At 41.7% G+C, this 13,988-nt stretch overlaps 1 long non-coding RNA gene and 1 pseudogene across 1 annotated transcript; both read left to right on the top strand.

Annotated features, from left to right (window-relative positions):
- The first annotated feature begins 3,502 nt into the window (after positions 1–3,502).
- LOC113897144 lies at positions 3,503–13,092 on the top strand. Its single transcript, XR_003512273.1, has 4 exons — positions 3,503–5,199; positions 6,387–6,503; positions 11,406–12,340; positions 12,951–13,092. It is a non-coding gene; the product is annotated as an uncharacterized LOC113897144 (long non-coding RNA).
- Positions 9,551–10,612, top strand: LOC113897143 (annotated as a pseudogene).
- Positions 13,093–13,988: the final 896 nt, after the last annotated feature.

Consider the following 13,988-nt stretch of genomic DNA (forward strand, 5'->3'; position numbering starts at 1 on the left):
TCAGTCTCTCCCATCAGGAAGCTTCCATTAGCCTCTTACCTTTGTCCATCAGAGGGCAGACAGACTGAAAACCACAATCACAGAAAACTAACCAATCTGATCACATGGACCAGAGCCTTGTCTAACTCAATGAAACTATGAGCCATTCCTTGTAGGGTCACCCAAGACAGACAGGTCATGGTGGAGAGTTCTGACAATTTGTGGTCCACTGAGGACAGGAATAGCAAACAACTTCAGTATTCTTGCCTTGAGAACCCCATGAACAGTGTGAAAAGGCAAAAAGATAGGATACTGAAAGATGAACTCTCCAGGTCAGTAGGTGCCCAATATATTACTGGAGATCAGTGGAGAAATAACTCCAGAAAGAATGAAGGGATGGAGCCAAGGAAAAACAACACCCAGTTGTGGATGTGACTGGTAATGGAAGCAAGGTCTGATGCTATAAAGAGCAATATTGCGTAGGAACCTGGAATGTTAGGTTCATGAATCAAGACAAATTGGAAGTGGTCAAACAGGAGATAGCAAGAGTGAACATCGATATTTTAGGAATCAGCAAACTAAAATGGACTGGAATGGGTGAATTTAACTAGATGACCATTATATCTACTATCATGGACAAGAATCCCTTAGAAGAAATGGAGTAGCCATCATGTTCAACAAAAGAGTCCAAAATGTAGTACTTGGATGCAGTCTCAAAAACGACAGAATGATCTCTGTTCATTTCCAAGGCAAACCATTTAATATCACGGTAATCCAAGTCTGTGCCCCAACCAGTAATGCTGAAGAAGCTGAAGTTGAACAGTTCTATGAAGACCAACAAGACCTTCTAGAACTAACACCCCAAAAAGATGTCCTTTTCATTATACAGGACTGGAATGCAAAAGTAGGAAGTCAAGAAACACCTGGAGTAACAGGCAAATTTGGCCTTGGAGTACAGAATGAAGCAGGGCAAAGACTAATAGAGTTTTGCCAAGAGAACGCACTGGTCATAGCAAACACCCTCTTCCAACAACACAAGAGAAGACTCTACAGATGGACATCACCAGGTGGTCAACACCGAAATCAGATTGATTATATTCTTTGCAGCCAAAGATGGAGAAGCTCTATACAGTCAGCAAAAACAAGACTGGGAGCTGGCTGTGGCTCAGATCATGAACTCCTTATTGCCAAATTCAGACTTAAATTGAAGAAAGTAGGGAAAACCACTAGACCATTCAGGTATGACCTAAATCAAATCCCTTACGATTATACAATGGAAGTGAGAAGTAGATTTAAGGGACTTGATCTGATAGAGAGAGTGCCTGATGAACTATGGATGGAGGTTCATGACATTGTAAGGAGACACAGATCAAGACCATCTCCAAGAAAAAGAAATGCAAAAAAGAAAAATGGCTCTCTGAGGAGGTCTTACAAATAGCTGTGAAAAGAAGATAAGCAAAAAACAAAGGAGAAAAGGAAAGATATACCCATTTGAATGCAGAGTTCCAAAGACTAGCAAGGAGAGATAAGAAGGCCTTCCTCAGTGATCAGTGCAAAGAAATAGAGGAAAACAATAGAATGGGAAAGACTAGAGATCTCTTCAAGAAAATTAGAGATACCAAGGGAACATGTCATGCAAAGATGGGCTCGATAAAGGACAAAAATGGTATGGGCCTAACAGAAGCAGAAGATATTAAGAAGAGGGGGCAAGAATACACAGAAGAACTATGCAAAAAAGATCTTCACGACCCATATAATCACGATGGTGTGATCACTCACCTAGAGCCAGACATCCTGGAATGTGAAGTCAAGTGGGCCTTAAGAAGCATCACTATCAACAAAGCTAGTGGAGGTGATAGAATTCCAGTTGAGCTATTTCAAATCCTAAAAGATGATGCTGTGAAAGTGCTGCACTCAATATGCCAGCAAATTTGGAAAACTCAGCAGTGGCCACAGGACTGGAAAAGGTCAGTTTTCATTCTAATTCCTAATAAAGGCAATGCCAAAGAATGCTCAAACTGCTGCACAATTGCACACATTTCACATGTTAGCCAGAGAAGGCAATGGCACTCCACTCCAGTACTCTTGCCTGGAAAATACCATGGATGGAGGAGCCTGGAAGGCTGCAGTCCATGGGGTTGCTGAGGGTTGGACATGACTGAGCGACTTCACTTTCACTTTTCACTTTCATGCATTGCAGAAGGAAATGGCAACCCATTCCAGTGTTCTTGCCAGGAGAATCCCAGGGACGGGGCAGCCTGGTGGGCTGCCGTCTATGGGATCGCACAGAGTTGGACATGACTGAAGTGACTTAGCAGCAGCAGCAACACATGTTAGTAAAATAATACTCAAAATTCTCCAAGCCAGGCTTCAACAATACGTGAACCGTGAACTCCCAGATGTTCAAGCTGGATTTAGAAAAGGCAGAGAAACCAGAAATCAAATTGCCAATATCTGTTGGGTCATCAAAAAAGTAAGAGAGTTCCAGAAAAACATCTATTTCTGCTTTATTGAATACGCCAAAGCCTTTGACTGTGTATCACAATAAATTGTGGAAAATTCTGAAAGAGATGGGAATACCAGACCACCTGACCTGCCTCTTGAGAAATCTGTGTACAGGCCAGGGAGCAACAGTTAGAACTGGATATGGAACAGCAGACTGGTTCTAAATCGGGAAAGGAGTATGTCAAGGCTGTATATTGTCACCCTGCTTATTTAACTTATATGCAGAGTACATCATGAGAAACTCTGTGTTGGATGAAGCACATCTAGAATCAAGATTGCTGCGAGAAATATCAATAACCTCAAATCTGCAGATGACACAACCTTTATGGCAGAAAGTGAAGAAGAACTAAAGAGCCTCCTGATAAAAGTGAAAGAGGAGAGTGAAAACATTAACTTAAAACAACATTCAGAAAACTAAGATCATGGCATCTGGTCTCATCACTTCATGGGAAATAGATGGGGAAACAGTGGAAACAGTGACAGACTTTATTTTTTGGGGTCTCCGATATCTCTGCAGATGGTGACTGCAGCCATGAAATTAAAAGACGTTTACTCCTTGGAAGAAAATTTATGACCAACCTAGACAGCATATTAAAAAGCAGAGACATTACTTTGCCAACAAAGGTCCATCTAGTCAAGGCTATGTTCTTTCCAGTAGTCTTGTGAGGATGTGAGAGTTGGACTATAAAGAAAGCTGAGCACTGAAGAATTGATGCTTTTGAACTGTGGTGTTGGAGAAGGCTCTTGGAAGTGTCTTAAACAGCAAGGAGATCCAACCAGTCCATCCTAAAGGAACTCAGTCCTGAATATCCATTGGAAGGACTGATATTGAAGCTGAAACCCCAATACTTTGGCCACCTGACGTGAAGAGCTGACTCATTTGAAAAGACCCTGATGCTGGGAAAGATTGAAGGCAGGAGGAGAAGGGGATGGCAGAGGATGAGATGGCTGGATGGCATCACCGATTCAATGGATATGAATTCGAGTGAACTCCAGGAGTTGGTGATGGACAGGAAGGCCTGGTATGCTGCAGTCTATGGGGTCACAAAGAGTCGGACACGACTGAGAGACTGAACTGAACTGAATTCTTTTGTAACACATCATAGACATCAAGACAAATTCAGTAATCATTCCCTGGGCTGTTTCGCGATATCCTTTGCTATATAGGTTTTAAACACTTAGTTCTCAACTTGTTCTGTTGACCTTTTTTTTTTATTGGCGATTGTTAGCAGTTTGTTCATGGGATGGTACCAGTTTGTGGACCACACATTGAGTAACACTTATGTAAGCCACAGCTCTCTAGTCCACTCGTATTCCTCAGGCCAGAATTATCACTGCTGATGCCTGGAACTCTTGCATCTTCCCCACAGAACACCAGTGAGCCTTGTAGAGAATAAAGACATAGATATCAGAGTTAATCAGGAACCACCCCTTCTATTTAACTTGGTCTTACAGGTATCAATGCTAAGCACACTTTCAAATAACACATGTTAGCTGAACCATATCAGGTAAAGTTTGTTCATGGGTGGATCACCTTCTCAGGTTGCTACATTAGGATGGTGAGTTACAAAGACTTGCTTTTCATATAGTATTACTGTTGTGATTCATAAAACTCAAAGTTGACATGAGCATGTAGATGTTATGAAGTAAAGTACATTTATTTTTGTATCTCTCTTCCAATAGGGCTGAATTTCTAATTTTCTGCTGAATTTCTGTGTTACAGAATTTGGCTAGTCAGATCACATTTGGAGTTCATCGAATTGTAATGGATGAACAAACACAGGAAGAGTGATTCTTTCCTGGACTTGATTTTAGAGTTGTCATTGTCACACAAATTGAGGTGTTTAATAAAACGTTTGCTTTAATCTCTACTCCTGTTTGGTTATCCTCATCCCATAGCCATATCTCTTAAAATTTCATTAAAATACATTAGGGCTTATTACATCCCTTGTTTATATTAGAGATTCTATAACAGAAGGTGTCAATGATGTAAACATTACATAAAAGTAAAGGTTTCAGAAATGAAAGCAGTGCTTAATGGAGCTGCTTTGCTAGTGGGAAATGAATTCAGATATTATCCAGAACCAGTTCTTACTCTGAGATGCTCCCCACTTACAAAGAGTGTCAAAGAGCCTTTTAGCAACCTTCAAAAAAAAAATAAAATCTGTGATTGTTTACATGAAAGTGTTTCAAACTCTTCATCTCCTATAAATTGTGTACAGCCAAGTGGGTGCATTAGGATTTATACTGAATCTCTTTATCTGGTAAGATAAAAGAAATGTTTATAATTTCCTTGAAATGTATTTGCTTTCCTCCTGGCCTTAGATAATACCGTTAACCTTCTAAAAGGAGCCATTTGTGAAATAGTTGTTTAACCTACACCACCAACAGTAGCATAAGCCCTTTGGTATTTTCTAAGCCCCAAAATGAATAATTGTGCCTTTTTCAATTATTTGACCTCTCCTGTACAAAGGAGTCTGGTTTGTGAAGTTTATCCAGTTGTTAGGAATAACTGTGGCAAATCATTTTCAATGGTTTCTCACTTTGGTTTGTTGAATTCACATGTGATGAAAGTATACCCTAAAGAAATTGCAAACTAAAACCACAATAAGATACTATTTTACACCCACCAGAAGGGGCAAATGAAGAGAAAGGCTGACAGTACCAAGTGTCGGTAAGGATGTGAAGCAAAGAGAACTCTCCTACAAGCTGGTGGTAAGTGTGAACTGGTACAGCGGCTTTGGAAAACAGTTTGATCCTATGCAGTAAAGCATGTGAATATAACTCAGCGTTTCTGTTCCCAGGTGTACACCTTACAGAGATGCTTACATATGTATGCTAGGCTATACACAAGAATATTCTTATTAGTGTGGTTTGTTTATTTGGTTTTGGCTATGCTGGTCTTCATTGCTGCACATGGGCTTTCTTGAGTGGCAGCGAGTGACAGCTCCTGTCTAGTTGTGGTACATGGGTTTCTCACTGTGATGGCTTCTCTTGTTGCAGAGCAGGGCTCTCGGGCAGGCAGGTTTCAGTGTTGCGGCACACAGGATTAGTTGCCTGGGGGTATGTGGAATCTTCCTGGACCAGGGATCAAACCCATGTCCTCTGCCTTGGCAGGTGGAATCTTCACCACTGGACCACCAGGGAAGTCCTACTGTAGTTTCTAATGGCAAAAATTCCCAACATGAAACTCAAGTGGTCAGCTACTAGGAGAAGGGATAAATTCATGTTACAATTCATCCTGAAATTCATACAATTGCAGCAGAAAAAAAGAAAGAATAAAATATAACTGTGTCATCATGGATTGAATCTTAAAAGCATAAAATTAGGTAAAACAAGTTCTAGGAGAATACATACAATACTATTTCATTCGAATAAAGTGAAGTGATGTGCAAAACTAAGCAGTGTACATGTGAGATAAAATGATTATGAAATGCAAATGAATTTATTAACAGAAAATAAGATAATTATCATTTTGGGGGAAAGGGAGGAGCAATCAGTGGAGGTGAATCAGTGAGTCAATGAAATCTGGAAGTTCTAGTAATGCTCTATTTCTGAATTGGGGTTGTAGTTACATGGGTGTATTTAAAAAATCAGACAAATGTGGTCTGTATATAATTTATAAGCATGAACTTTTCATGATGAAATAAAAGTAAATGGAAAAAAATTTTTTTTCCTAAAAAAAAAAAAAAAAAAAGGAAAAAAAAATTTTTCCTGAAAAGAAACTATGAGAACTCTATCTGCCTGATGAGTTCCATTAAGTTAATCTGGCTAACAAACTATCTCCAATTGGCTTAATAAAACAAAGTGTATTTTTCTCTCATGGCTACATGTCCAGTGAGAATCACCAGGGGTCTTTGGTTATTGTGGTGACTGAGGGTGACAGAGTTTCTGTGTTTCAGAGCCTCTAGGACTACTGCCTCTGGAAAAAATTATCACCAGATCATCACCAAGGGGAGGAGGGGAAGGTGGAGAAGGAACAGGACAAGTCAAGCACTTCAAATTGCTCCCTGGAAATGGTAGGTCACTTCCACTCACATTTTATTGACCAGGTCAGGCTCTGCTAACATCAGAGCAACATCAGTGTTAGGGAAGTGCAATCTTACTATGTCTCTGGAAAGAGAAGCTGAATGTTCGTGAACATATCTGATGACCATACTGACTTCTATACAACCATAGCCAAATATTGAGTTCACTGCTGCTTCTCCTTCCAAGGTCCCAGAAGAATACACATGTCAGCTCATCTGCCATTTCGCCTCTAATAAGGATTCAGCACTTTGAGAAGGCTTCTTTCTTGATGGTCTTGTGAGAGAATCCCTTCTAAAGATAGGACACTTAATTTCAAACAAAAGTCATAGCCTTGAAATAAAATCCTCTTTTCAGGATGAAGTCTTGTGGGTCTTCTTGGTATCTGTGGAGGTAGAAGGCAAGGATACTCAGATTTCTGCTTCCAGAATTGGAAAAAGGCATGTTCGGGTGGCAGTGGCGGCGAATAGGAAATGGCAAGCGAAACCAAGCCTATTTGAAAAAACAGAAACCAGCAGTAGCAAATTCATGGCCAAGATCTGCCCTTCCCTTTGTGTCAGAATGCCAGTGCCTCATATGAATTGGACATACCTGAATCTGGGCAATCTGGGGGAGTGAGCAATTATATGCCAGCCATCTCACCTGGCAGCCAGCCCTCAGTATCTTGTCCCCAGGAGTAGGGCAGAGCCTGGCTCTTTGCTCTCCGGTCCCATTCCTCATCCCAGATACACTGAGAGACTGTGTCTCCCAACCTCCTTTGCAGTTAGGTTGGGCCATGGGATCTGGGATCTAGAAATTTTAACATGGTGGACATGACATGATATACAGACCTGACCATAAACCAGTAACACAATATCCACACTTTGTCACTCCCCTTGTTTTGGGCTAAATGCAGAGGAACCACCCTGAAGAGTCGACCAGATGATAGAAGCCTGGGTCCCCAAATCGCCTCATTGAAGGCCACTAAAAACCCAACCAGAAGATGATATGAGCAAGAAATAAGTCTTTGTTTTTTGAAACCAGTGAGATCTGGGTTAGTTTTACTTTAGTTAGTTTTACTTTACCATAAAATAATATAAGGGATCACAGCCCCTTTCTTCAGAGCAACTGCTGACAAAGGACTCTGCTGGGCTGTACTCAGATAATTATCTAGGACAAGTCTGCTTGGCATAAAAAGAGGGATTTATCATCTTTGCTTACTACCCTCAAAATGGATAGACAAACCAGGTTTTGCCCCTGTGCTGGGTGATCACTGAGTTGCTGTTATAATTTGAGCACACACAAATGCTTCAACTGAATTAAAAAAAAATTCATCCCATGTAGACTTTCTGATTGTCTGGGACTTTGAACATTGAATTACTTCTTCAGATGATATAAGAGCTGGATATTTTTAGCAGAAGGTGTGATATGATTTAAGAGATGATATAATCCTATAAATGTCTGGACAGGCTGCTTTATATGCTTTGGGGTCAATTACGAACAATAAGCCCATTGGATGAAGGAGGATACAAGATCCAAATGCTATTTTATGTATGTGGAATATGGAGACAGAAATGCCCAGAGGGAAAAGACTAGAGTCCAAAGTAAATGAGCAGACAAAAATGATGGTCAGGAAGGGAGCTGTCTAGTGAATTGGTTTGTATTTTATGATTTTTTTTTTTGGCAGTAAGAAAAGAAGATAAAATTCAGACTGTAGTCACAGTGGTGGGACCTGTAAGTGACACCTTTGTGCTCATGATGGAGATGTGGTGGCCCAAAGTGGGTTTACTATTCCTTACAGGAGGAAAAGAATAAGCTTGTACTTGGTCTAGGACACACAGAGACATCGGGGCAACTATAATGGCTGGTTAACCTCTCAAGAAGTGACACATCAGCTGAAGCATTTGAAGTGGTTGGGTCTTGTCCCATGGGGCCTTGCATGTTTGCTTTTCAAATGCACGTCCAAGAAGCAGCCTGGTCACTGGTCGACTCATGAGTCCAACCTAAATGTTGATTCTATCACATGTTACAGGTGTTGCCCCGAGTAAATTCTATCACCCTTTGGATCTACAGTGTCCACCCACATCTATAAAATGAGGATTCCACAGAAACTTCATGAGATGCAAAGGATAAAACATGTTAAAAAAAACTACAGTGGTGCCTGACATGTGACCAGCATTCAGTCATATTCACTCTCTTAATTCTTCCCTCTATTTGATAGTAAGTTCCTTGAGGGAAGGATCAGGGCATAGTCATGCTGCATCACCCCAAGGGCCTGGAATACTGTCTAGAACATTGCAGATGCTTGATAAATGTTTATTAGATATGTAACAGAAAGGGCTGGGGTGAAACTTTGGAGCTAACTCTTGGACCCTAGTAAATTAATATACTGACTTTTTTATGAATTTCTCTTAAGATGAGTGTGTTAGGAATACCTCAGTCTCAGCAGCATTTAACAGAGACCCAAGTGACTGGGGCTGAAAAGATACAAGTTGACTTCCCTCTCACATAAAAGTCATGTAAAAGGCAGTGCAAGGCTGGTGTAATGACTCCATTGTATGTCCTGGTGGCCTTTGACCTCTTTGTCCATGATGGAGCAGAAGGAGTAAGGGGTGGTACATTGCCACTATCTTTAATGACACACCCAAGAATCTCTCGTCTCTCACCTCCTGTTACCAGAAGTTCTTGCTACAACAGTGGCTGGGACTGGAATTTTTATCCCAAGTGTCCAAGTGGCTTCAATTACTTGGAAAGGGAGACTAGATACTAGAAAACAGCCCAAAGTTTCTTCCATGGTCTTTCCTCTGTAATAGTTGTTTTAAAAATGGAATGATCGCTGACCTACTATGCTGGGCCATGAGGATAGCAGCCACTTCCCAGTGATGGAGCAGCTAAAGTCTAGAAGCATCCTGACTCCCAGATAAATGAGGAGCCTCCAGAGAGTCTTCTTAATTGTCCATTTATGGGTGAGAAATAAATTGCTTTCTTGAAATCCATATTATTTTGGATCTTTGTAATTGACAACTGAATGTACAGTTTAAATAATGCAATGGCTGGTGTACAGATGGCTCTCTGTAGCTCTGTGTGACATGAAGGGACTTTTGCCTTCCTTCCCACGGAGGAGCAAATGGTCCCTCTCTCTTCTGACTCGGCAGCTACACTGACTGGCAGGAAACCACTCTTCTCTCCACCCAGCTGTGACTTCAGTCTATGAGCTAAAATTGAAGTCAGGGGTGAGTTAATGTACTGTATTGTACCCCAGTACCTCCAGTTTATCTCTTCTCACTTATTGGGTTTGTACTTGTGTTTTATATCAGCAGTACATATTGTAGAATACCAAAAAAATCAAGCCAATCAGAAGTAATCAGATTATAAAACACAGTCCTCCTCTCTGTAGGAAATCTCAGTATGTGAAAATTCAGATACATTGTAAGTGATGCTCTCTTGCTCTTCTAGAAGCTGCACTTTCAGCATGGCCCCTCTGGTCAGCAAACACCACAGGATGAGGGCTGTGCCCAGGCCAGCACCCACAGCTCGGCCACCAGCAGTGGCTCCACCATCTGCTGTGGGCTCCTGTACTGCTGCTCCCGAGCAGCCAGGTCTGATGGCCATGCCATTGCAGCCAGCGTGGCTGTGGGTTCTGTGTTCGGCCACACTCTGGGTCACGCCATCACTGGGGGCTTTGAAGGAGGAAGTTTGCTAGGCCTGCCATCACTTACCAGGAGCCTCAAGGAACTCAGCTGTCAGAGCAGCAGTAGCAGCATGGCCCATGCTTCTTTCAGGTGAAACTCTTTCTGGCACATGTCCAGAACCAGGGTGACCTTAAGCTTTCTGAGGGTTTCATCAGGGTTCTGAAACAGTGCAGATTGGTGAACAGATTAGCTTAATTATGAAGTTCCAGTTGAAGACATGCAAAAGCATCTCTCATGATCATGTTGATTTAACATTAAAAATATAACCGATGGTGAGGACATACAGTGTGAAACCACCTCTTCTCAATTATTAATACCTTTTGTGCTTCAGGATTGCAGTGGAAGAGGGTGTTTTCACTCTATAGAAGTTCATTGAGATGGTATTGAGTTTGGGGCTGGGCAGATGTCTGTGTGGCCTCTTAAACATGTTTTTCTGATGTTATTGGTGTGAATTCATTAAAATAAAGTGATTTTTCTTTTAAAAAAATGCATCTGTAAGATGAAGCTCATTACAGAATAATTTTCTGAATACCTGTATACTTTTAAGTAGTGACACTTTCTTACACATTTATAATACTGTATCCAAATTACGTCAACTTTTTACCTAATTTGTCTGTTACATAAAATGGGATACACAAGCTTAAAGAGGCATTCTGGATCTGAAAAAAAGAGATGGAATTTTATCAATATAACATTGTTTTCTGCTTTGACATTAACAGACTATGAATAACTGGAAGGAATAGTAAAGAAATATTTTCTAAAGAAACAATAAAGGAATAAAATGGCGTTTTAGTTTGCACAAGATCAAGCCATCCTTATTTCTTCCTGCCATGTTTTACTGTAAGCTCTGACACTTTTTTCCTCACATTTTAGAATTCATGCCTGGTGTACTTTATAGTTTATACCTTGTATGTTTTTAATGTCATTAAAAAAAATATCTAGGCATTTTCCCTTCTTACTCTGTAGCTGTGACAGCACAGAAGGTTGAAACTAAAATAATTATGATCCCTGAAGGCAAGACCTCCAGGTTATGAAGTAGGCCAGGCTTCATCTTAACAGTTTTTACCTCTAATAACACAGAGAAATAGAAAAAGTGTCTACAAGGAGAAACCAGCCTCTTATCTGGGCTTTCTTTTCATTATGAGTTCTTTAAAAAACAAAACAAAACAAAAAAACAGCAACAAAAAAACTGCTTTAATAATCTGTTCCCTTGCTTTTCTTCAGGAAGAACATTTTCTGGATTTGAATGTGACATGTTTCATGAGCCTCTGAATCTATTTCCTGAGTCTGTGCAGAAGTCCGTCCACTTTTTTGTGAGACATCAACTAAATAACTCATAAGCTTTGCAGCCTCGTTCCATTTGCAGCTCATGCTGCCACTTCGTGGGGGAGGAAAGGCCTTGGCAAATGTCCACGTCCCCACACCAGGCAAGAAAATCAATGTTTGCAAAGACCATTGAGCACCATCTCTATTGGATCATGCCAGGACAAGTGGACCATTCAGAACCACTATTGGAGCTCAAGTTGAAGTGTATTATCTTCTTTTCCATTACCAGATAGTCAAGGATTAGAAAATCTTGTATCAGTACTCCAGTAAATACAAGTTTGTAGAAATAAATTAGCAGAGGAAAAGCACACATATATACAAGTGATATATGAGTGTATAAACAACCCTTACACCTGTAGGCACTTTTCTGCCTGGAATATCTGCTCTCCAGCTCATTCTCCTCACTCTCTGCCTCTGGGAAGCAACAGGCTCCCTTTCCAGGGCTGCCTCACCCAAGGCTGGTTTACACTCCCAGCCCTGACCTGTCCAGAGTTCTCTGAGACTTGTCCAAGACTCCTGTGGACATCCACATCAGAGTTTTTGCTTGCCTGGTTTCTGGGTTCCCCATGTTTGTTGCTGAACTACAGTGCCCTCCAGTTAATTCCCTCAGATTCATTTCTGAAGTATTGCTTTACTTTTACTTCTTGCCACTGTGTTGCTGGCCCATCTCCTGCCTCTATCTATCTTCAAGCCAGACAAAGAAAAAAATGAGAAAAATATCAAGCAACTCCTCTCTCTGCTTCAGAAATGACCAGCAGAACTCCACCTAACCACGGACCAGGTGTTTCCGGCTCACATTCTTCTGCCTGACAGACCCCTGCATGGGAGCTCTGGTAACCACTTTCTGTTCTGCCTTTTGTTTAGCTCCTGCATGAACCATAGGCAGCCCCCGCGGTTGAGGACAGTGGAGTGGAATGTCAGCCATTTTAACCCTCCTGGTTTGCAAGCTTAGTGTCTGTGTGATCTCAGATGTCATTTTACCTCCTTGGGCCTCCGTTTTGTCATCTGTAAACTGGATATACACATACCCACCTGATGAGTCAGAAGGAGCCAACAAACCCTCAGACTTAGTCTCTGTGTAGTTTTTAGAAGATAAACCACACGTGTTGTGTTAATAGCTAAAAGGCAGACTCACTTAAGAAAGCAGAAACGGAAGTATCAAAATCTAGAGATTTTCTAATGATGTGCTTCTGTGAAGTTTAGCTGCATTAATTAATTTAGCTGGGTTGGGGTGAGTGAGGGCTCTGCCACGTGGTGGCCACTCCAAGAGGCTGGCTCTCCTCTGCTTTCCCTTAGAACAGTCCTCTGTAGAGCCCAATGGTCATAATGTGACCAATCTCCTGATTTGTGGTGGAAGTCTCGAGGAAATCAGGGAAGGAGGGTGAGAAGTATCCTAGTCCCAGGGAGGACATTTAGAACATTGGATTTTTCTTCCTTGAGCAGGCTTGTGATGTGTGATCCCTTCAAGCAGAAAGTGTAGAGGAGTGACCCTGAAGATGTGTGACCACTCACATACCACGCAAGACTTCTCGAGACTTCCAGGTTTTCCTTACTGGTAGAGAGCTGGGCAACGGAGCATACGCACACAAGGTGAGGATTGGCTGGGTTGTGGTCCTTTGAGATGCTTTCTAACATCGCTGTGGTTGACCCTGCAACTGCTCAGAGCGATGGTTGTGGATGCAAGGTGACACAAGCTATTGCTGACGAGGGTCCTCTCTTTAGAAAGTCTTCCCGTTTCTCTCTGTGTGTGGTTTTTGTTGGCAGTAAAGAGATGGGAATCGAATTATGCTCGGCCTCCATCATCCTGGGTGGCTTAGGCCAGGCAGTCTGCAGGGCACTGGGTATTCTGCATCTAAGGCTGCCGCAGAGAGATTGATGGCTGACCTTTTATTCTTATATCCTGTGTGTACGTGGACTGCGCCCTTATTATGGGCCATGCGTTGTTTTCTAAGTGCTCTGCTTGCCTTAACTCATTTATTCCTCGCAGGACCACTGTGAGGTGGGCACCAATTTTATCCCCTCTGTACAAAGGAACAAACTGAGGCAGAGGGAGGTGAAGCTGTCTTCATGCCCTTCTATTACTAGGAATCATTTTGGTTTTGCAATTTTTGACTTGTGGGTGGCAGTTTCCAGAGGGTTATTTTTCCTAAATTATCTGGTCTGAACTATTTGCTCACTAAGCATTTAAGTGTTTGTTTCAGATGATGACAAACGAACCAGCCAGGGCCAGGGAGAGCCCTGTGAGGCGGTATCACTGATATTAGAAGGTGTCACCGTCCAAACCACAGAGCAGGTGGCCTGAGTGAGCCACTTATAGGAGACACCTGTAGGTTTCAGCTCTTTATCAGTCTCCGACCTTAAATCTGTGCTTCTAGAACACGTTCCACTTTTCCTTCCAAAGTAAAGGCATCAGTCTGCATCCTTAAAGGGGTTTCGATAACCTATGCAATTTGAATACATCTGTGGAGCAGTTTCCAAGTT

Source organism: Bos indicus x Bos taurus, chromosome 8 (assembly GCF_003369695.1).
Source record: "Bos indicus x Bos taurus breed Angus x Brahman F1 hybrid chromosome 8, Bos_hybrid_MaternalHap_v2.0, whole genome shotgun sequence".
In the NCBI taxonomy this organism is placed as follows: domain Eukaryota; kingdom Metazoa; phylum Chordata; class Mammalia; order Artiodactyla; family Bovidae; genus Bos; species Bos indicus x Bos taurus.